Here is a 21,050-nt window from a genome sequence, read left to right on the forward strand (position 1 = left end):
ATTCTTACAATAAAATAAGCTAGAGAAAAGAAAGTGCTATTAAGAAAATCATACGGAAAATACATTTATAGTACTGTATGTATTTATTGAAAAAAATCTACATATAAGTGGATCTGTATAGTTAAAGTTCATGTTGTTCAAGGGTCAACTATATAATGATATTCTAGACAAAGTGTTGACAAACAGGCCCAGGGGCCATATCCCACCCCATCTGTTTTTGTAAATAAAGTTTTATTGGCACACAGCCATGTTCATTTGTATGATATTGTCATGGCTGCTCGTGTGCTACAATGGCAGTGCTAAGTAAAAATGCCTAAAATATTTGCTCTCTGGATCTTTACTGAAAAAGTTTGCCAGAACCCTGGCTATTCTAGACATTTAAGTGATACCATTTTTTTCTTTTTTAAGATTTTATTGGGGAAGGGGAACAGGACTTTATTGGGGAACAGTGTGTACTTTCAGGACTTTTTTCCCAAGGACTTTTTTTCCAAGTCAAGTTGTTGTCCTTTCAATCTTAGTTGTGGAGGGTGCCATTCAGCTTAAAGTTGTTGAACTTTCAGCCTTAGTTGTGGAGGGCGCAGCTCAGCAACCTTGTGGTTGAGAGGACACATTCCAACCAACTGAGCCATCTGGGAGGCAGCTCAGCTCAAGGTGCCATGTTCAATTTTAGTTGCAGGGGGCGCTGCCCACCATCCCTTATGGCACTCACGGAATTGAACTGACAACCTTGTGGTTGAGAGCCCACTGGCCCATGTGGGAATCGAACCAGCAGCCTTCGGTGTTAGGAGCATGGAGCTCTAACCGCCTGAGCCACTGGGCCGGCCCCTAAGTGATACCATTTTTAAAACCATATATAGAATATAGTGATGTTGACTGCTGACTATTCACGTTATACTTGAGCACTTAGAAAACTATAAAGCTCAGATAGGTATAAGATATTATGACTTTTAAGTATTTACTGAACTCCAACTTTGTGTCCAGAACTGTGTTCCTTTAAGTCCTTGTTATTAGATCGGGGCAATAGCTTTTGCATCACCAGTGCTGCTGCCAGATGGGACTGAAATGTTTCTAATGCAGGCAGCACGTTTTAAAGTCACAGTATCTAATCTCTCCTTTCCCCTGTGATAGTTCCTATTGATACTGAACTTTGGTGAAGTAGTTCTGATCTTTAGCTGCAATGAGAGGAGTTGTACTGCAGGGACATGGCCCTGAAGTTTAGAGCCCAGACAACTTGCTGCCTTTCACTCTAAAAATAGCATCCTGTTTCTCTTCCCCCTCCCACCAAGTCAGAGGTGCAGCTCTGCGAAGGCAGTGACTGCCAAGTTTGGAATTTATTCATTCATTTATTTATTTATTTATTTTAGGCTTTTTTGTTTTTTTTTTATTTGTTTGTTTGGGTTTTTGTTTGTTTGTTTGTTTGTTTGTTTTAATTGGGGAACAGTGTGTTTCTCCAGGGCCCATCAGCTCCAAGTCATTGTCCTTCAATCTAGTCGTGGAGGGCACAGCTCACTGGCCCATGTGGGAATCGAACTGGCAACCCTGTTGTTCAGAGCTCTCACTCTCTGCGCTCTAACCGAATCATCCAGCTGCCCCCCAAGTTTGGAATTTAGAGATACTGTTGGTTTGCTGATTTTGCTCCGCTCTCTCTGTTCCACCTTTTGACCATTCATACAATAAACCTGCTAACTGCTAGAAGAATTATTAAAGTATATAGACACTGTCTTTGAGAAGTTTATCTGGTGCGTTTGGCAATTCAAGAATATTAAACATTGACTTTAAAAGATTATATATAATGCCCTTTGAGATCACTGGAACTCCTACACACACACACACACACACACACGAAATCATAAAGCCAGGAGGGACATCTACCTGAAGATGTTTTCTTCCGACCAGTGGTACGGTAATCATTTTGTACAAACCAAATAGGATCCCAATCATGGATGAATCTGGTGAGATGTCACATTTCGCTGCAGATAATAATATTTATCTAAAGGCAAAGTAGAGTCTTAGTCCCATTTCTTAGAATCTTGCTGCCCGAACTGAAACTTGTTAGTGAAGTGATAGTCATTGGTTGTAAAAGTACCGATATATGGAAAATTTTGTTGCTTTTTCCCTTTGCTTTTTAAGAAGTTGATTTTTTTTCTATAATCTAATAATTAGTATTTCTCTTCTATATCTGGTTCTCTAACCTATAGTGATTTTAATTACTTTCCTTGGAAACCACTCCCCAAATACTATTTCCCCCTTAAGTTACAGGCTTTAATGTTCAAAACAGAGTCTGGTGAGAGTCCCTTTGCAAATGATTTCAATATGAGGGCAGAATTTCCTTATTTTTATATTTATATGTTTTTACTCCCTCAGAACAGATCTCTACTGAATTTCATGGTTACATTTACAATCATCATTTCAATTTGTAGACAAGTTTTGGAATTCAGATAGTGCCCTTTGAAGTATGAGTGACTTCTCAGAATAACTTGGGTTCCTTCATGCACTCAGGAAGCATGCCTTCTTATTGATGGTCCAGTAACAATTCTTTCATTTCTGCATATTTTGTTGGAATGTCTACTGTGTATGCCAGGGACTGGGCGAGGTGTTAGGAATACAGAGACAAATGACATAAATACCATGCTCTTGGAGCTGGGCCGTGATCTGGTAGGGGCGATACAATCCACAAAAATGTGTAATGGATGACGAAAAGTGCTCCATGTAGACAAATGTACAACATACAATACTAAGTCTGGGGAACTTGTAAACTTACTTAACTCTTTAAATTGCGTTCGACTGTGGATACACTTATCAGATAAGAAACCCATTAATGCGATTTATTTATTCTGAGGTAATCAATGGGCAAGTTGATGACGTAAAATGCATCCCTCAGAACCGATGCCCGTCCAGCAAGGCCAGTGCGCTCCTGCCATTATTGTTCTCACACATTCTTTATGTCTGGGTCATTAACATTGTATTTAGGTCAGATGAAAGTGGCCTTTGTTTCATCTGCCACGCTTTGATAACTAAAGTGAAATGCTGATGGAGATCATTTAAGATTGTCCCTGTGCGGTTGATTGCATGCTTGTGGCTCATAATCAGAATGATGCAAAGTGACTGTTAGACTGACTTGCCAAGGCTACATTTTGTGTCGCTGCCACTGTCAGCACTTTGATCCTGCTCTTCTGCCTGAAGAACGTTCGTCTGGCACCCGTCGGACAGCTAACGCACAGTTTACCACTAAATGCCCTGGATAATTTTTGTTCTAGCATCCTTGCCTGCTGCTCCTGAAAAAGAAAGGTCTTCTTATTGAGAGAGAGCAAGTGCTTGTTTTTTGTGTTTGACAGAATGCTACATATTGCGGCTTTCACATAAAAACCCACATACATGTTGTCAAGATTCTCATCTCTTTTCTGTTTGGCCATGAAACCCAGACAGACCTAGCTTTGAGTTCTTGCTTTGATACGTACTGGGTCTGTGACCTTGGATAGGTTACTTATCTTGAGCCTGTTTTCCTCATCTGTGCAATGGGGCTAATTGAACCTATTTTACAGAGGTTTGTGAGGATTAGTGACAATTGATAAAAACTTGCCACAAATTAGCCACTCAGTAGATGGTAGTAGTTAATATTAAGAAATCCGTTACTCAGGATGACACTATACTCGTACAATGGCAAGACAAAATTTTTTTCAAGTCTGCAGTTCAGAAATATACTGTAAAGTGTGGAATATATAGTATCAGCACAGTTATCCTGGGTAGGTCTTATTTATCAGAGACACACAACTGAATGAGGATGTTAGACTCTGAACCACAATGTTTGATGGCTAGGTCTGCTATGCAGAATGTGTTTTGGGCCATCCCGTGTACACCATCAAAGGACACGAAGGTCCCTTTGAAAGCAAATTGAAGAATGTATATCATATGGCTTTGACTGAGTAAAAGAAATATTATATATAGCACACAACACAGCTTGACCATCTGGTTCTCTGTCATGGAGAGAGCAGTGATCACAAGAAATAAACAAAGCAAAAACTCTGTTCCCATAAGAAGTTCACTGTTAGGTATAGGAATATCACACTGGCTCCTGAATTGCATCAGCAAAAGAGATCCAGTAAGAGTAGCAATCCACACTCCATATGAAGTATCTAGTGTGAGTTGTCGGAGATGCTTTCTCTGATTCCATCCAATGCTAAAACGTAAGATCTGTGTTCTTATGTAACGTCGATTCTATTTCACATGGAACAGAAGTCTCTTGTAAGAGCATGATTCCCCACCACAAACTGTCACTTCCCCTCAAAGTTGCATAAGCTGGACAAGGGGTGAACTTTTAGGGAACTTTTGTTGGGAAGTAGCATGAGAAGAGGTTATCACCTGTTCATTCATCGTAGATTCTGGTTTCTTAAATCAAAGTCTGTATTTCTCCACTTTGTTTCTCCAGTTTTGATCTCTCCAGGATTTTCTGGCTGGTGTCTGATTTGGCATTTCTCTGCTGCCACAGTACGTCCCGTCTTTCTTTCTCTGCTGCTGCCTGCCAACTCTCTATCTCCTGCCTGCTTGTAGGAGCAGTGTTGGCAATATACTTAGCAAGGGTCAGTTACCTTCATAACTGGAGGAGGAATTAGGTCCACACTCTTTGCTGATTGTGAGGCTACATTCTTTCTCCCAGCCTCACCTCAAAAGTGGTATTTTCCTGAAATGTTGCTTGTCAGTCGCATTTATGGGTGTGGCATAATTTTCTCAGTCGAGGAGAAGGATGTGTCACGCAAGTGAAGCGAACTGTATCACACATGTTACACCAAACCAAACCAACCATTCTCTTTAAGAAGGACATTTGATTAGAAATATTGAGACTGCACAAACATTCCAACTATTGATATATCTTCTAAACATAGTAAATTCTGTTTTTTGGGGGGTTGGGAGGGTTAGGTTTTGAAGTTTATGTAATGTGATTATAATTCTTAGGGTCACGCAAGAGTTTAGTTTTCAGTTTACTTTTCTCTGTATCATTATGTAAATCCACCATTATGGGACTGAAAACAGGGACACTTCTTTAACTTCAGTCTTGGGATTTCATACTTGAAATAGGCATCTCTATCCATCATTAGCCTTAGTCTTTAAATTTTTATCTCCTTTCAATATGTTGGAAACTCATGGAATATTGTTATTTGTGCTGTTATTCCCTGTGTATAAGTGCTAGTTTGTACACGTATTCTTCTAAGTTACTCCCATTCAAACTAAAAACAATCTGATATTAATATTTCTTTTATACAATCTGCCTTTCTCAATCTTGATGAAAATGTAGAAGAACAAAAAGAACCTCACATTACCTCACGTGTAGTCATTTCTCATAAACGTGGGACACTTTGGTGGATTCTGTAAATTCAACAAATATATATGTAGTGGTTCCTTTTTTCAAAGCAGTACTCTTGCAGTCTTTAAGATGGAGATTGATGTATTGATATCAAAAGAGGTTTACAATGTAACAAGTAAGCTGTTATCAGACTGCAAAGCGATACGAATACTATCGTAGTATGTTATGAATAAATTGTATGCACGTACGTAATTTTACTTATTTAAGTATATGTATAATATACTCTGCTTGAGCATAGGAGAGAGCCTGGAACCATATAAGCCAAAATCTTCATAGTGAATATTAGTGGGACTTTCGCTGATTTATATTGAGTTTTTTCTCCTTATCTACATTATCTAATTGTTCACAGAAAACAGTTTTATTTTGTTCTCATTTGTCTCGTTTGGGAAGTGGGGAAAAAGTGCATACAGTACAAGTACTGACATTTTGATAAATTATGAAATTATAAAAAGCTCTCCTGGGTCTTCCTTTTCTAGTGTTACAGATATGTACACATGTTGTGCCACATGGCATTAAAGCTTTTTCTTTTTATTAAGCCTCTTCTACGTGCCAAGCATTGCACTGAGAACTTGAAACATTATGTGAAGTGGATATTATTATTGCCATTATGCAAATGAAGAGAAGGTTCAGAGAGTTTATGTAACTTGAATCACACAGCTGGTATGTGACTGAGCTGAGATTCATATTCCGTGAGGTTTCATATTCATATTCAGGTCTGACTCCGAAATCAGTTTTGCGGTCTCTTTATAATTCTTACTGTAGACATCTTGCCTGCCGTTAGGATGAAAAGGTTAATGTATGTGAGGGGATTATAAAGAGTTGCTTTAAAAAAGACGGTGCTCAGAGATTGTACTAGCATGTACCATCTTTCAGTTTGCATTATTTCCTTGTAGTGTTTTCAGTTAGAGTATAAACTTCTCAAGAGTCAGAATCTCATCATCTCAGTAGCCCCACCTCTCCTAACACAGTCTGGTAGGACAGGCTGTGACTGCTCTCTGAAACCGTGAGATGTGGCTTTCAGATTCTGAGAAACTGAGTCTAGGAATCTGTTGCCAGAGGACATCCTGAGGAGGAGACTGTCCTAGTGGCCCGAGCTCTGTCTTCCTTTTAGGGAAAGGGAGCTAGTCTTCCAGCTAGCTCATAGACTTAATCCCAAATGCTCTGGGATCATGTGAAAACTGCCCATCTGGGGGGGGCTAGACTAGCTTTGCCTCACATCCGCTCCTAGACCTGCAAAGGCGTCTTTAAAACAGTCTCTGGAAATTTTTTAAAACTTGGATCTTGAGCGTCATTCCTTCTGTGATGTTGATTACACAGTCTGCGGCTGTCACTCCCTTATCTCCCTTTGTCTTTCAAGCTTCCTCCTCCAGCATTCACATCATCTCGGTTCTTTCCCACACTTTATCTCAGACAGGGTGGCTTCCTCACGGGATTGCTCGTTGGCCTGATAAGAGGCCCCCAGCGCCTCTCTGCCAAGTCCACATTCCCATCTGAGCCCAATTACGGATCCCTGTGGGGTCATTGACTTCACTGGGGGATGAATGGCGTCGTGGGTGTACATTTCGGAAAGGGCAAGTGCAGTAATGGGCTCCTCTGGTTACTTATGGAGACATCTTCAGTTAGCCCCACGATGGGGGTGCAGACGTGACATTTGAAAAGACCCACCTAAAAAATGATTTCCCAGGCACCACAATATGCATTCCTTTGTCATAAGGTTCGCATAGCTCATGATAAAGGAATCATGCATGTGATTGTTTCTTACATAGTCATTGTTCAAGCTCTTTTAAAACATGCATGTAGTCAGCCACACCACTGTACGTCCTCCGTTCTTCAGACATTTACCGTACACCTCGTAAGGGCGAAAGTACCAGGTGCTAGGATTTCTCCTAATCTCCAGGCCTTAATGACTTACAGAATGGACTTAATGTTGTTTAAATCTTTTTCTCTTCCAGTTTTCCAAAGAAATTAGTTCGTTTTCTGGGTACAGAGAAGCCAATCTGCTGTTTTCATAGGGTGAGTGATCCTTTGACTCTTTTACATATTTTTACCCACATCAAAATTTTATCCAATTACTGTGATGCCCTAAGCGAAAGTGCTTGATAGCACGTGTTTTAGAAGTTGTGTCCCACTTGGAACCAAGGTGTTCTTTCTACTCATCACATCTCCTCCCTTCAGAGGGGAAGGTTTCCCTCTTGTATTTTTCTGCCCTTTCTTTTTTCTGTTCACATGTGTTGCCTCTTATGAGTTGTTACCATCACTGCTGTCACCTCGTCCAGCTTGCAGAGAGCATGACAATTTTTTTTTCCAGTTATACAGAAACACAGCTGTGGGCAAGGGGGAAACCATTTGCTTTGTTCACCCGATGCACTATTTCATGAATGCCATGACGGGGAGTAACAGGATGTGAGCATAGATGGGACTTTAGAGCTCATCTGGCAAAACCCCTATGTACACACGGGCAGCTGGGGCCTAGAGGGCTTCACGTCCCCGCTCTGGGGGCGTCTCGGACAGCAGCAGAACTAGAACTATGAGAGAGGCGTTTCACTCCCAGCTGCATGATCTCCCGATCCCTCCGTCGCCCCCACCCCCACACAGAACTGTCTTTTGAATCCCAGTTCTTTCGGAGGATACAAAGTTATGGGAGGGTGGATTTGACGTAATACCAATAAACTAACGGTAACTTCCCTCTGAAGCAAGCGTCAGGAGAGATGCTGTTGAGCTGTTTTACTTTCTAGGAATCGTACGTGGCTAAGACCAGAAGGGGTGGGTGGAGCGGATGTACCCAGAGCACTTCCGTCATGGACCTCATCTGAGAGGGCAGATTTTCCTTTGCGCCTTTCCCAAACCACTGCATTTGCAATGCCACATCATATGCCGAGACCCGGTGGTCCCTCTGTGTCGCAGCTAGAGGCCGTGGCGCAGCTGCAGGCGTGCCCGGGCCAGCTGCACGGCCGCACGCCCCGCTCGGGGCAGTCAGCACCTGCAGAGTGACGCGGGACAGTTTCTCACAGGGCAGTGTGAATTGGGCCTGCTGTGATAGAGACTTTGGGAGGGCCGTTTCTTCATTGAAAGAAAAAAAAGGTAGACTGTTTCTTACAGGAGAATTCAGTTGTGGGGTGTGACAGAGAGAAGTGTGAGGCTACAGCTCTCCCCTGGACTCTCAGAGGTGGCCCTCGGAGGTGGTTCTTTCAAGGATGCCTGTGCTCGACTGGCGCTGGATCGGGTTCATTTACGCTCATTCGCTACGTGCGCTTACTTCCAAAACATTCCATCTCACGTCGGGAGTGGTTTAAATGTAGTACTGAGAGCTTGAGACCATTATTGTATCCTACTCGTCAACTTAACCACCTTATCTTAACAAATGGGGGCTTCTCTTCTGCCATAACCAGAGTCATTTTTAAGAAACTCGGTATGTCTCCTTATCAGAGTACAGAGACAGTCAGCTTTCTACCAGTGTCCTGAATGCAGCTGAGAACATGGACTGCTGATTCACTGAGGGGTCGCCTGCTTATTACTCTAAGTAATTGATCTCTTCTGTCCCCGATACTCAGTATGCGTAAATGTGCATTCATTAGAAGTGTGAACTTGAGGGTTTTCATTCCCTCCTCTCCTCCGAGAAAAGCCCAAAAGGTTTATCCCCAGAGCACGGCACCGTATGACGTGGGACGCTGAGATCTGCTGCTCTCTGGGGAAGCTAAGGGTCTCTGTGAAATCAAGAGGTCGGTGAGACTGAAATATAATAGAGGACAACTGAGGGCCTTAGGAAAGTGGGGACGTGCCAGATCCCATGTCTACTTTGTGCTGTCCTTTTAGTAAAAGATAAACTGGTAGAGGGGAGTCTAAGGCAAGAAATGGTAAAGGGATGAAATAAGACCACCTGAACTGATGCCGACCTCTTGTGGCTCTTTTGGTTTCCTGCTGGGGTCATACTCCTAAGTCATTTGAAGTTGACAGTCAGGAGGCATCAAATCATTACCCAAAATATGACAAGCCGTTTTGCGTCTATCAGTTGGTGTGTGTGTGTATGTGGTGGTGGTGGCGGGGGGGAGGGGGGTGGCGACTAAACATAAACGGAAACCATGAGTCTCTTACTTAAAAGCAGCTTCAAGGCTGGTCCCCACACTTTGGGTTTGTACCGTGCACCATGCCACATGTGTACATACACCTTATAGAACACGAGTCGCTGGGCTCCGTTTCATGGCATGCATTGAGGCTGGACCCTGAAACAATGTTGTTGTTGTTACGAAGCTTGAACTGCGCTCACCATCCATGGTATCCCTTTAAGGGAAATCTAGGGAACTGCTCTTGCCAGTGCTGAGATTTTATTTGCTAGAGGCTAAGTAGCAATGGCATGTATTGGTTCCATAGCAACATGTCTGTGTGCAGCCAAAAAAAAATGTAATGACTGTGGCAGCCAGTATATCCTGAGCAAGATGAGCCCAGCCCTGATGCCCCCTTGTATTTCCCACCTTATCCTGGCCTGCCTTTCCCCTCCTGTAGAGTACGTAGACTTCGTAATTGTTACTATCTGCCCCTGCAATTAACACTTGCCTCCTGTCCACATCGAGCCTGGAACTTGAGGAGGGAGAAGACAATATCTGTAGTAAAATTCTGCAGGCCCCTGAGTGTGCCAGCAGAGCTCGCAGAACCTCCTTGCCTTAGCAAACAAAAGTAGGTGGAGAGTCTGTGCTTTTCATCATCCCTGTGGCAAAGCTGCTCTGTGAGAATGGCACAGTGGGTAGAGCATTTCCTGTACAGTGCGGGCAGCCACTCCTGGCTGGAATGTGCAGTGAAATGGAGCAGTGTGAGATCTAGGGGAACAGAGTACCCATTAAACGTGCTACACGGATCCAGGAGGCACCTTCCCGTGTAGAGTGCAATGCCAGGCACAGCAAGGCCGCACAAAGAAATACAACACATTGCGTATCTTCTAGGAGCTTCTACCAGAGGTGCAGTTTCTAAGTGCAGTTACTCCAGTGCATGTAGTTGGGGTTTTAACATTTTTCTGATGTTTTTTCCTTTAAAAATCCTCCATGAAACAAACCATTTTAATCACTCTTGATTTCAACAGGTGCTTTTTCCCTATGAACTCCTGAAGCATCTTTAAAAATCTGCCATCTATTTGACACTTGTCTAAGACTTCCTTTTCTGATACACAATGCCTTGGGGCTTCAGCTGTCTTTGTAGGTAGAGGGTAAGGCCTGCAAAGTCAGGAACCATCTATCTTATTCTTTATCTTTTTTTTCCTCTTTTTTAAATTTTTCTAATGCTAAACCCTGCAGATAATAACCATGCCATCAATATTTTCTTCGTGATAACATTGTAGTCTCACCCTATCTCACAAGGAAGTTGTAAAGCACGTGTGTAAATATATTGAAAAAAATGTGTTGCAATTCTTCGGAGGAAAGATACATTCAAGAAATTCTTTTTCTAGCATGTGTTTTAAAAACATGTCGATATGAAGTCACAAGGTAAGAAGACCTCACATTTCCTCATCTTCTTCTTTGTGGCAACCGACCACAAAGACTTTCACACTGGTACTGAACTCATTCTTTTTCCCAGCCCTTCCCCCAATATTTGCTACTTCTATTGAATTTGCCTTATTATACTACTATTTGGGCCAGACTTTTCCGTCAAACACCCAGCAGTGTCTTTGAAGCTATTAAGCAAGAGATTTGAAGGTTTTTCATTAAGGTGACAGGTTTGATAGATTAGGATAGTGGTTCCTAATTTAGTTGTGAGGTGTCTGTAGGGGAGGGAAGGCTTTTATTGTATAAAAACTTTTATCTAAGAGTTCTCTTCCCTTCCCCAGTTCTCAGCCAACTGAGAAATAAGACAAGCATAATAAGACAGGTGGAGGCCAAACTGCACCCTTTTTGACTGATAACAATTGAGTTAGAAATTACATTTCAGATTGAGAGCCAAAAACGGGCTTTCCACCGCCCACTTCCCCAGTCTGGGCCTGTTCACAGTTCACTTGCAGGAAAGTTTGGAGTCTGCAAGCGGGTCACTGTCTGTTTGAAGAAGGAAAGGGGAAAAGACCAAAATCCACCCCAGCAAGCCAGTGCTCAAAATTCTAACTCTACTCAATAGTAGATTAACTGTATCCAGTGGAGTTCACATTTCCCAAGGGGCGGCATGACCACCACGCTGGCTTTAGCTCCCAACTGGGTAACTCACTCCACAGCCTTGGGAAGGAAAAGCGGATGGAGTAAAAGGCCAGGAGAACTTAGGGAAAGTCCTCTGAGTAAAAACACGGGAGGGCAGGAGAATGATGTTCCCCTCTGGTTCTGCTCACATCTCTCACTCTCTATACTCTAGTCGGGAAAACTACCCCCCAGTCTCACTCTAGCCATCACTCCCCACTGTGTTTTCTTCATAGCTCTTTGCTTTATCTATTTGTTTACTGCTTTGTTGTTAGTCTCCTCTATTAGAATGTTAGCTCACAAAGAAGCAAAAACCTCATCAGTATCATTTACTGCTATATCCTGGTACTTAAAACTGTGCAAAAAACATAAGAGACATGTGGGGACAGAGTCCCAAAAAGCAGTTTCCAGGCTCTCAGCCTCACATAGAAAGGTGCTGGTTCAGGTAGTAAATGGCCATCGACTGTGATCAAATGGCCATCAGCTGTGGCTAGTTGGCCGTCAGCTGTAACCAGTGAGCCATTAGCCATGAATATAACTGCCGTGGCTACGCTAGCAGAAAAGGGGGAGTTAGCAAGGAGATGGTGGCTGAGCCTGCAAGCGGCGCAGTGAGGGTTGAGAATTGTGTTGCTCCTGGTTCCTGTGTCTCCAACCCAGCCGCCAGTGAGAGTATAGTGGTGTGACTCCCCTACCTATGGCTCCGTGGGTGTTCCTTTTTGGCCTAGCCATATCCTGCGTTTTTGTGTGGGGAGTGGGACCAGAGACCCCGCCGGACGCCCCGCACAACAAGGCATTTGATAAATGTTTATTGAATGAATAAGTGTTGTTTTATGCCTCTTCTCACACTCCTTAATTGCCTGGACATCTTGGTGCCATCTTGCCTGGCAAGCACCTATTCATATCGTAAGGCTCAGTTCGGCTTTGACGTTCTCTAAGCCTTTCCTGGCTTCCCTTCTTCCAAAGAGAAGAGAAGAAGCACTTTCTTGTTTGTAACTCTCCAGTTGCCAGTGGTTCATCGTGTGTGTGTGTGTGTGTGTGTGTGTGTGTGTGTGTGTGTGTATCTGTGTGTGCGTGCACGTCTGCATCTGCTGTGTGTGTGAATTTGTGTATTTTCTCTTTCTCTCTTCTAGGCTGTGGTTCTGTAACACTTCAGTTCACTCATTTGTTTACATATTTATCACCCTTACTAGATGGTCAACTCCTTGGGAACTGGACAGCCTCTTATTCATCCTTGTTTCTCTAATATCTACCATGTAGTAGGTGCTCACTTAATAATAATATTAGCACTCTAAGTACTTAACAACATGCCAGGTACTGCTGCATTTTAGTGCAGTTAACCCCTAAACAACGTGGGATTGGGGCCATGACCTTCCCACGCAGTCGAAAATTTGTGTCTAACTTTTGACTCCCCCAAAACTTAACTACAAATAGCCTCTTGTTGATCAGAAGACTTACGAATAACATCAGTCCATTAACACATATTTTGCATGTTATAAGTATTATATACTATATCCTTACAATAAAGTAAGCTAGAGAAAAGAAAGTGTTATTAAGGAAGTCACAAGGAAGAGAAAATACATTTGCAGTATTTATTTTTTTTAAATCTGTGTATTAGTGGGCCCCTGCAATTCAAACCTATTTTGTTCAGGGGTCAACTGTACTTAAAATAACCCTGTAAGTTATCTTATATATATTAACTTGTATAGTTCTCACAACAACCTTACAAAATACACTTTTAACTCTCCCTTTACAAGTAAGGAAACGGGGGGGCATAAAGAGATTAAATGACTGGCCTTCGGTCTCACAGCTAGTTTGATTCTATACCTGTTATTCTCTGCTAACTCTCAGAGAATGGTTGTACAAATGAACAAACGACTGAATGAGACTCCTGGAAGCCCAGACCGCTATCACTAAATAGGGCTACAGGCATTGGGATCAACATAAATAAGTGATAAGAAGTGATCACCAAGCCAACCTAGGATTACTCATGTCTGACACAGAATTCTGAGGCTGTGGCTGAAGTTTCATCCACAGGTGAACCCCTAAAGTCTTATTGTAGCTATTGCACTTAATTCCTAATTATCCTTGTCAGCAAGGTGGTGTTGGTTAACGAAAAGAAGTAATGAATTGTCCTTATATTTGGGGAATTATTTCCTAATGGAAAAATATTAAATCATCAATTATGAGTTAAACAGTTGCTGTGTGCGATGATCACGCTTAAATTGGGAAGGAAATGGGAGGTAGGGGGATATGAAGTGAAGGGTGAAGAGGAGAGCCCTGAGAGTGTAAGCCAAGGTCACTGTATTCGAGAGGCTGTAGCATATGAAGGGGCAAGGCATGATTCCCCTGAAAGTTAAGGAAGTGAAAAAGAACTAACGGGCAGTAAATATGAGCACTACCATAAGGTGTTAGTACACATGATTCATTACCAGTGATATTTGAGAAAATGTATTAGTCAGGAGAGGGTGGGCATATGCTATAGGAAGAGTCACCCCTAAATGCTCCGTGGGCTTAACGAAAGAAAAGTTTGTTTCTCACTCATACGGTGTCCTCTGGATCTGGTGTCTCTCCACAATAACTGTCCTCCATGCGTAGCTCTGGGATGCAGGCTGCTTTGATCTGTCTATCCTACCATCTAGAGGCCTCCTTCCTGATCATAGGGAAGAGAGAAAACGGGACGATTACACTAGCAATGAAATGCTTCCTAGCTTTGTCCTGGGAGGGACACGTGTCTCTGGCTATGTCTTAGACATGGCATGCAGCCTTTTATACAGCTCATACCATTCCTGTCCTCTCTCTCATTTTTGTTTTTCACCCACCCAGCACACAGTGGTGCTCAGTGAATATTTGGAGGGTGAAAGAAGGAGTGAACATAAGAATGCATTGTCACTTAAGCCTGCTAGTGTTTATAGCTGTAATGCACATGATAGCCCGAAGCCCAGACATGGAAAAATTAGGGACAGCTCAAAGATATTTACTAAAATAAAAAAGCATGAATAAGAAATAACAACATAGCTAACATCAATAAGCCATAGTGAGTGGAAAAATCATAAAGACACGGACTGGCTAGGTCCCGTTTAGTTGGTTGAGCTCATGTTCGAGTCCCACCCCTCCAGACCCCAGCCCTGGACTCGCCACCTCACTGGGGAACAGTCCGCAGCTTAACTTCCCACTTCTGTATTTTCTAGTGCCAGCCTGCCTTTCTAGTCTTGTTCCTCCTGAATGAGGTAGTGAGCATTACCATCATTTAAAAATTAAGAAACTTACTTAAGGAGAGGTTAACCTACCCGGGATGCTGCCGTGAGTCCAGCCTAGTAGTATACGACTTCACTGCACAATCTCTTTCCTGCGTGAGGTTCTCTTAGACTTTCACCTGCCGTCTCACAGCCTGGGGTCCTGGTGGATGGGCCGCATCCACTCCAGATCCATGGAGAGGGACGTCCAGACAGGAGTAAAACATGCTGAGCAAGGCATAGCAGCTGAATGTGAAAAGTAAGTTGGAAGCTCTGTGTGTGAAACAGCACGGAGAGTGGAGAGTTCACAGAGAGGAAGTGGGAGATTGCATTGGAAAAGCAGGTTGGGGCCATACCACACATGTCAGACCGAGCACTGGGACCTCTCAACCACGTCTTACTGTGTCATATTTGAGCAAAAGAAACCTGAGTACAAGGAGGACCCGTGATCACAGCCTTAACAAGTCCTAGAAAATGGTACTTCCTTATTGCTGGTTTGGGGTGGTAGTGGTGGAGAGGGAGGGGTCTGAGCCCTCTGTCTGTCTCTTTGGAAATGTGGACGGGGCATTGTTGTGGAGAAGGTCCCCAACTGGGGGTTGGTAATCACAGGAGATTTTACATCAAGTTGGTGATGTGACCAGCTGTGTTTCAGTGAGATTAACTTTTCAACTGTGTTCATGGCCCATGAGACGGAGCCCTCGGTTAGGAGGTCACTGCAGGCGTAAGGAGATAAGACTTGGAAAACTGTTTCGGGGGCTTTCTAAAGGGACAAATGTGGGAGACACTGCAAAGAAAGAGTTGATCAAAACAGAGTGAATGAACATGAGAAACAAAGGGAGGAGTTGGAGATAAGTGAATTTTTGAGCCCCGTTGGCTATTGATGGTGTCCTATGATGGGTGTTCTTTTGAGCTTATTTTCGTAACTGTCATTCTGTGAGGTGAGTCTTCTCAGGTAGAATGGGGAGATAGCCTTAGACCAAGATAAGCTGCTTTTGAGTAACAGTGTTGTCTTGACCCCAACCTTTTCCCTATCCTTTCCTTCGCCTGTCTCTCCCTCCCAGAGGTTTAGGATCAAATCTTAAACCAGCAGCAAAATCATCAAGGCTGAAATGTCATCTCCATCCTGGCCCTCTAGTCAGATAAAATGGTTTAAATGTGGGCAAGAAAGTAAAATTAAATGTGAGGTTGCCATGTCTAGCCCCTGATAAGAGAGGGCTTCCTATCCCACCGTGAGGGCTGTCTCTCTCCCGGCTGGCTTGTCTGGCTGTCACACACAACCGCCCCACGGCTCTGGGAAATGAGTGGTAACGTTTTGCTGGTTGGTCATTTTTTTGCAAGGTAACAATTTTTCTGAGCTTTACTGCACACCGCTTTCTCAGTGTTTCTGGTCTGACAGGAGAGTCAGTTTTGATTTGAGAGAAAGGAGGAAGAATGCTGTTTGGTGGGAGACAGGAAGCATGTATTGCACTCCCATTTTTACTTTCTGGGTCTAGCCATGTCACTTGTCATAGGTGTCGATCTCCAGTGGCAGAGGACAGTCTGATGAGAGAAGCTGAAGTTGTGTGCAGCTCACACATAGCAACTCGTCTCTAAGGGATCGCAGCGAGCAGCCCCAGGTCTCTTGCCCTTGCACACGGGCTGGAGCTGGAGAGATGCTACCAGGAAGAAGAGAACTCCTAACATCCTGCCTTTCTTCTCTGCCTTCCTCGTGGGGCTGGGAAGCAGGCAGCTCTGGCTACAGGTGCCGGAAGTGTGGTGGTGTGGGAGCCCTTTGATGTCACTGTCCCTCTCTCTCAAATGCCCTTGAGCTTTCTGACTCTGCCCTTATTGGGTAGACGCTCCTGCTCACCCTCGCTAGCATCTGAACAGCAAATACTGATGTGTCGAAGCTGCTCTTTCTGTCTGTGAACTCTCCATTTTCCATGTTGATCACACATAGAGCTTATAGCCTATTTTTCACATTCCGCTGCTCTGCTTTGCTCAGCATATGCTTCACCTTTTTCTTCTTGCTTCACCCCTCCTTCAAGCCGATCAAGGCTGGAGGGCCTCCCTGGGCGTGGAGGATACTTTGCATTCCTCGTCAGTTCAGGCCCTCTTACAGACCCATGAAATCACCACGGTTTATTAGATTGGTTTGCAAGTCAGAGTCCTTTGAAATTGCAAGATGATTAGAAGCCTCTATCATGTCTGGGTGGGGGAGAGGTGTATATTTAAACAGAAAGGCTAAGCTATTTATAGATTGTTATGTGTTGTGTTGAAGGGAGAAGGTCAACTTTAATGTTTTGTTACCCCACCTTCTATAGTTTCAAGTAGTTTCTCACTAGTACTCGAGACTTTAAACATTTCCCGTCTCCAGTGATATCGATATTCTTTTGATGTACTGTGTATAGAAACTAAAGCAGGAACAGGCTTCAGAGTAAGCTAACCAAAGCATCTTAGGCTTTTGATCACTTTCCATTAGCATGAACAGTAATCTCTGTCCTGTTGGATTTCGTTTGAAAGCACATTCGCTCCTTAATGAAGATAAACATGATGCTGCATATTTCATCTGTCTTCTCAACTCAGGAACTGAAAATTTCACGTGTGAGATTAGCTCTGTTGGCATAGAGGGGTTTCTGAATGTCCCAAACATTTCCATAGCCATTGGCTGAACTTTTCCAATGTGCTGGCACTAAAAGAACAGGTACCTAACAGATAATTGACTTCTAAAGCCTGTTTCAGTGGTGAGTCCCAGCAGTGAGTCTCGCAGCCACATCTGGCCATGTAATACTTGGTCAAAAGAAACCTGCGTACAAGAAGGACACGTGATCGTGGCCACTAACAAATTCCTAGAAAGGGGTGCTTGTTGTTCGTTTATGGTTAGGTGGTGGCAGCAGTGGGCAGAGGGTCTAAGCCACGCGCTGTTTTAATATATGCGACACTGTTGCCGCTGCCTCTGGCTTTGGCTGTGACCCTGATTGGCCGGGCCCGGGAGGGAGGGCATGACTGTTGCTGTGGTGTCTGAAAACCTTCGGGCAGAGCTCTTTGAGAAAGGCCAGCTAGTATGTGCTCTTCTCAGCCCATTTGATTCCTCTTTGCTTTTTGACAGAGTGGCAGGAAAAAAAAAAAAAAAAGACTTGCATTCTTACGTTGTGTCTGTCTTTTATTTTTAAAGAGTGCTTTTAAATGTTTAGAACTTGGAAATACTATTGCTGTTGTTGTTGTTTTAATTTAGTATTTGAAAAACGTGTGTGCTGACATTGCCCTTGGAATACAGCTTCATAACTGAGAGGGAACACTAAACAAAGCGATTACTTCGCTTTTAATTTAACAGGCTTTTTTTCCTTAGAGTCGAGAGGTGATTTGAGATGTTCCTGTTTTCACATTCAGCTATTTCCTGGTTCTATGATCATAATAAATTCCATAGCTCCGAAACATCAGAGCAGAGTGTGTCTTCTGCAGGAGTTATTTACAGATACTCAAACAAATGGTGCTTTCTGAGGAAGGAGAACTGTGTATGAAAACTCTGTGGTAAAATCTTTCGTATCAGTCATGGCAACAGAACTTCTGAGGAGCTGGTTTTCAGGGTAATAACATCCCCTTGGCTGTGAGGCCGAGAGGAAGGGGAGGCCCTCCCGTGTTCTGCTGCCAGCTAACACCTGGCTGCCTCAGGAGGGCCTGCCTGCTGATTAAACCCAGGAGTCTGCGCAAAAGATTAGAGGGACCCCATAGGAGAAAAAGCAACCTCGCCCTTCTAAACTTAGGTGCTGAAGGAAGCCGAGCCACCTGGGAGGCTTCACTGGTGATGTGACATCCACTAAGGCAGTGAGGTGGCCTGAGATTGACCATTCTCACTCCCCACTGATTCTCCTTGGAGTGAATACGGTTTTCTCTAGTCCTCCCGACCTCACTTCTCCTTCTGCTCCCTGAAGGACACTTTGGCAGCGGATATATTATCCATTTGAACTTCTGAAAACATTAGTAAGCAGTGTGGACAAGAAGGGAGAAGTTTCAGGCTTTCTTTGTTGCTGGGATGGTCCTGAGGGAGAAGAAAATAGTGGAAGGTTGTAAACATCTGAATAATGGAAATCGAGGAACCTGAAGGCAATGTCCTACGTCACTCCGAGTCCTGCACTATGCTGGGGCTCAAGCTTATTCACTTAAGTACATATTGTGTTAAAAGACAAAGGAGGGGAGGTATAATTCCTTGCCACTGAAGTTTTAGCTCCCTGTCTGTTTATTCAGTGGAGTGGAAGATTGAAGCAGTTTCCCTTTTGATTCAACTACAAGATACCTTTTGTTTGAATTACGGAAGTCTGGATAATTTTATTCATATGTTAATGCCCTCTAGTGGCCAGCGTGGTGCCCTTAAAGAAGCCCTTTCTGGATGATTTCCACTTCCCATCCCTAACTAAAAGAAGCACCTACTTCACAGCAGCTGAGTATGTATCAGATCAAGTCTGTATTTCCTTACTATGATTTATCTGTCACATAGGGAAAACATGAAAAGATTTGTTCCAGAACAGATAAAGTGCGATGGCTGCATCAACTTTGGATAAATTGTGCATCTGTAGCACATGTGTATTATAAGTCTACTGGATATGACAGAAGACTCTTTAAAACTTTGATGTGAATATTTTCACAGCCAATCCACTCATTAAAGGAGGAGAATTGTGTTATTGGCAATAGTAGGCATGTCTTCTGCTGGCTTCCCACTCATAAATAGAGAGGTTTCATAAAACTACAGAATCTTCTCAGCTATTTTTAGTAGGCCAAGGCAAAATTTGTTTTCCTCACTCAGAAGGTTGATGTAGTTAACCTTCTGCTGTCTATATAGCTTTAATATCATTTTATAGAGTGAAGCGTATTCACTCTCAATTATCTTTGAAGGAATTGTGTAAATTATGTTTTGTTTTTGATACTTTGCTTTCCTACTCAGTCCAACCAGTCAAGTATTAAATGAGAGGCTACTGTCAGCTTGATCAAGTACCTAAGAATCACCTAGGGATCTTGTTACAATTCAGATTCTGACTCCCTAGGTCTGATGTGTAGGGCCCAGGATTCTGCATTTCTCCAAAGCTCTCAGGTGGTGCTAGAGCTACTGGTCCAAGAGCCACACTTTGATTAACAAACTAATACTTGAGTAACAAGGTGATAGGTAATGCAGATAGTCTGTGTCCTCAAGAATCGTATGCTCTGAAAAGGGACTGGAAAAAGAATACAAGTAAACATGGCATAAGATAGAATGTAATAAAATTGTATAATACAAGTAAAAACATGCTTGCGGGAGTTAAAGAAAAAAGTAATGACTTCTGATTTGAAAGATCTGGAAAATTTTCATGGAGAAGGTTCTTTTGAAATTGGATTTGAGGTTTGGGTTCATGTACAATGGGGATGGGTAAGTCTGGTAAAGGCAAATGAGCCAAAAAACACAGATTCTGGAAAACAAAGTATATGCTGGGAACAAGAAGCTGCCGATTTGCCTGTGAGGGGCAAAGTGGGAGATACAGTTGGAAAGGTAAGTTGAAGTCACATTTAATCAGCTCTGGGCTTAGTTCAGAAAGCAAAGAGGAATCAGCAATAAGAGATTTTGAAACAAGAAGTGGAGGGTGATGTCATTTTCCAGACAAGAAGTTATAGGATAGGTAACATGATTAGTATTAGCTCAGGGAGAATAGTGAATAGATAAGATGTGGAGAGAGAAGGATGAGAAGGTTTCCAGGAGGACATCAGGGATGGTTCAAAACATGATTGCACAATAACTATAAATAGGAAAGTCAACTGAGCTATTGAATATGTTTGAACTGTAAAATGACCTGGACGTACCCTCCAATGTCACTTCCAAGAGGCTTTCCTTGTCTCTCCTATCTAAATAGCACTCCAGTCTTCTTACCCTGCTTTACTATTTTCATAATACCTTTTACTATCTGATATGATTTTTTAATTTATTTGTGCCCCATACTGAGACTCTTGTCCCCCCCGGAACTTATAGTCTACTGGAAGAAACAGACAATAAACAAGTAAACGTATATAATTAGAAATGAAGGAAAGAGAACAGGACACATGAGAGAATAACAGGTAGGAGGGATGAAGCTGCTTTCGACTGGGTGGCTAGAGAAAGGCTCTCTTAGAAGGTGACGTTACACTGAGTATGAGAAGGCACACAGTATAGGGGTTAGAGTGAGACAAAGAGGGGGGCATATGCAAAAGGCTTGGGGTGAGAAGTACTTGGCACTTTCAAAGAACTTGAACCAGTGTGGCTGGAGGCTAGGGTGAGTTAGGAGAAGAGTTAGAAAGAGATGAAGTTAGCCTTGGCAAGCCACAGATAGTGAA

General features: G+C 43.0%; 1 protein-coding gene across 8 annotated transcripts in view; it reads left to right on the forward strand.

The window, feature by feature from the left end:
- Positions 1–21,050, forward strand: part of ATXN1 (ataxin 1) — a 384,739-nt gene that overhangs the window by 190,141 nt on the left and 173,548 nt on the right. The window contains exon 5 of one of the 8 annotated variants that reach the window (XM_033113562.1): positions 7,312–7,372. The exons of the other annotated variants lie outside the window; for them this stretch is intronic. The gene's annotated coding sequence lies outside the window, so the exon portion shown is untranslated. The remainder of the gene's footprint in view (positions 1–7,311; positions 7,373–21,050) is intronic. 8 annotated transcript variants of the gene reach the window in all.

The sequence above is a fragment of the Rhinolophus ferrumequinum genome, chromosome 9 (assembly GCF_004115265.2).
Source record: "Rhinolophus ferrumequinum isolate MPI-CBG mRhiFer1 chromosome 9, mRhiFer1_v1.p, whole genome shotgun sequence".
Taxonomy (NCBI): domain Eukaryota; kingdom Metazoa; phylum Chordata; class Mammalia; order Chiroptera; family Rhinolophidae; genus Rhinolophus; species Rhinolophus ferrumequinum.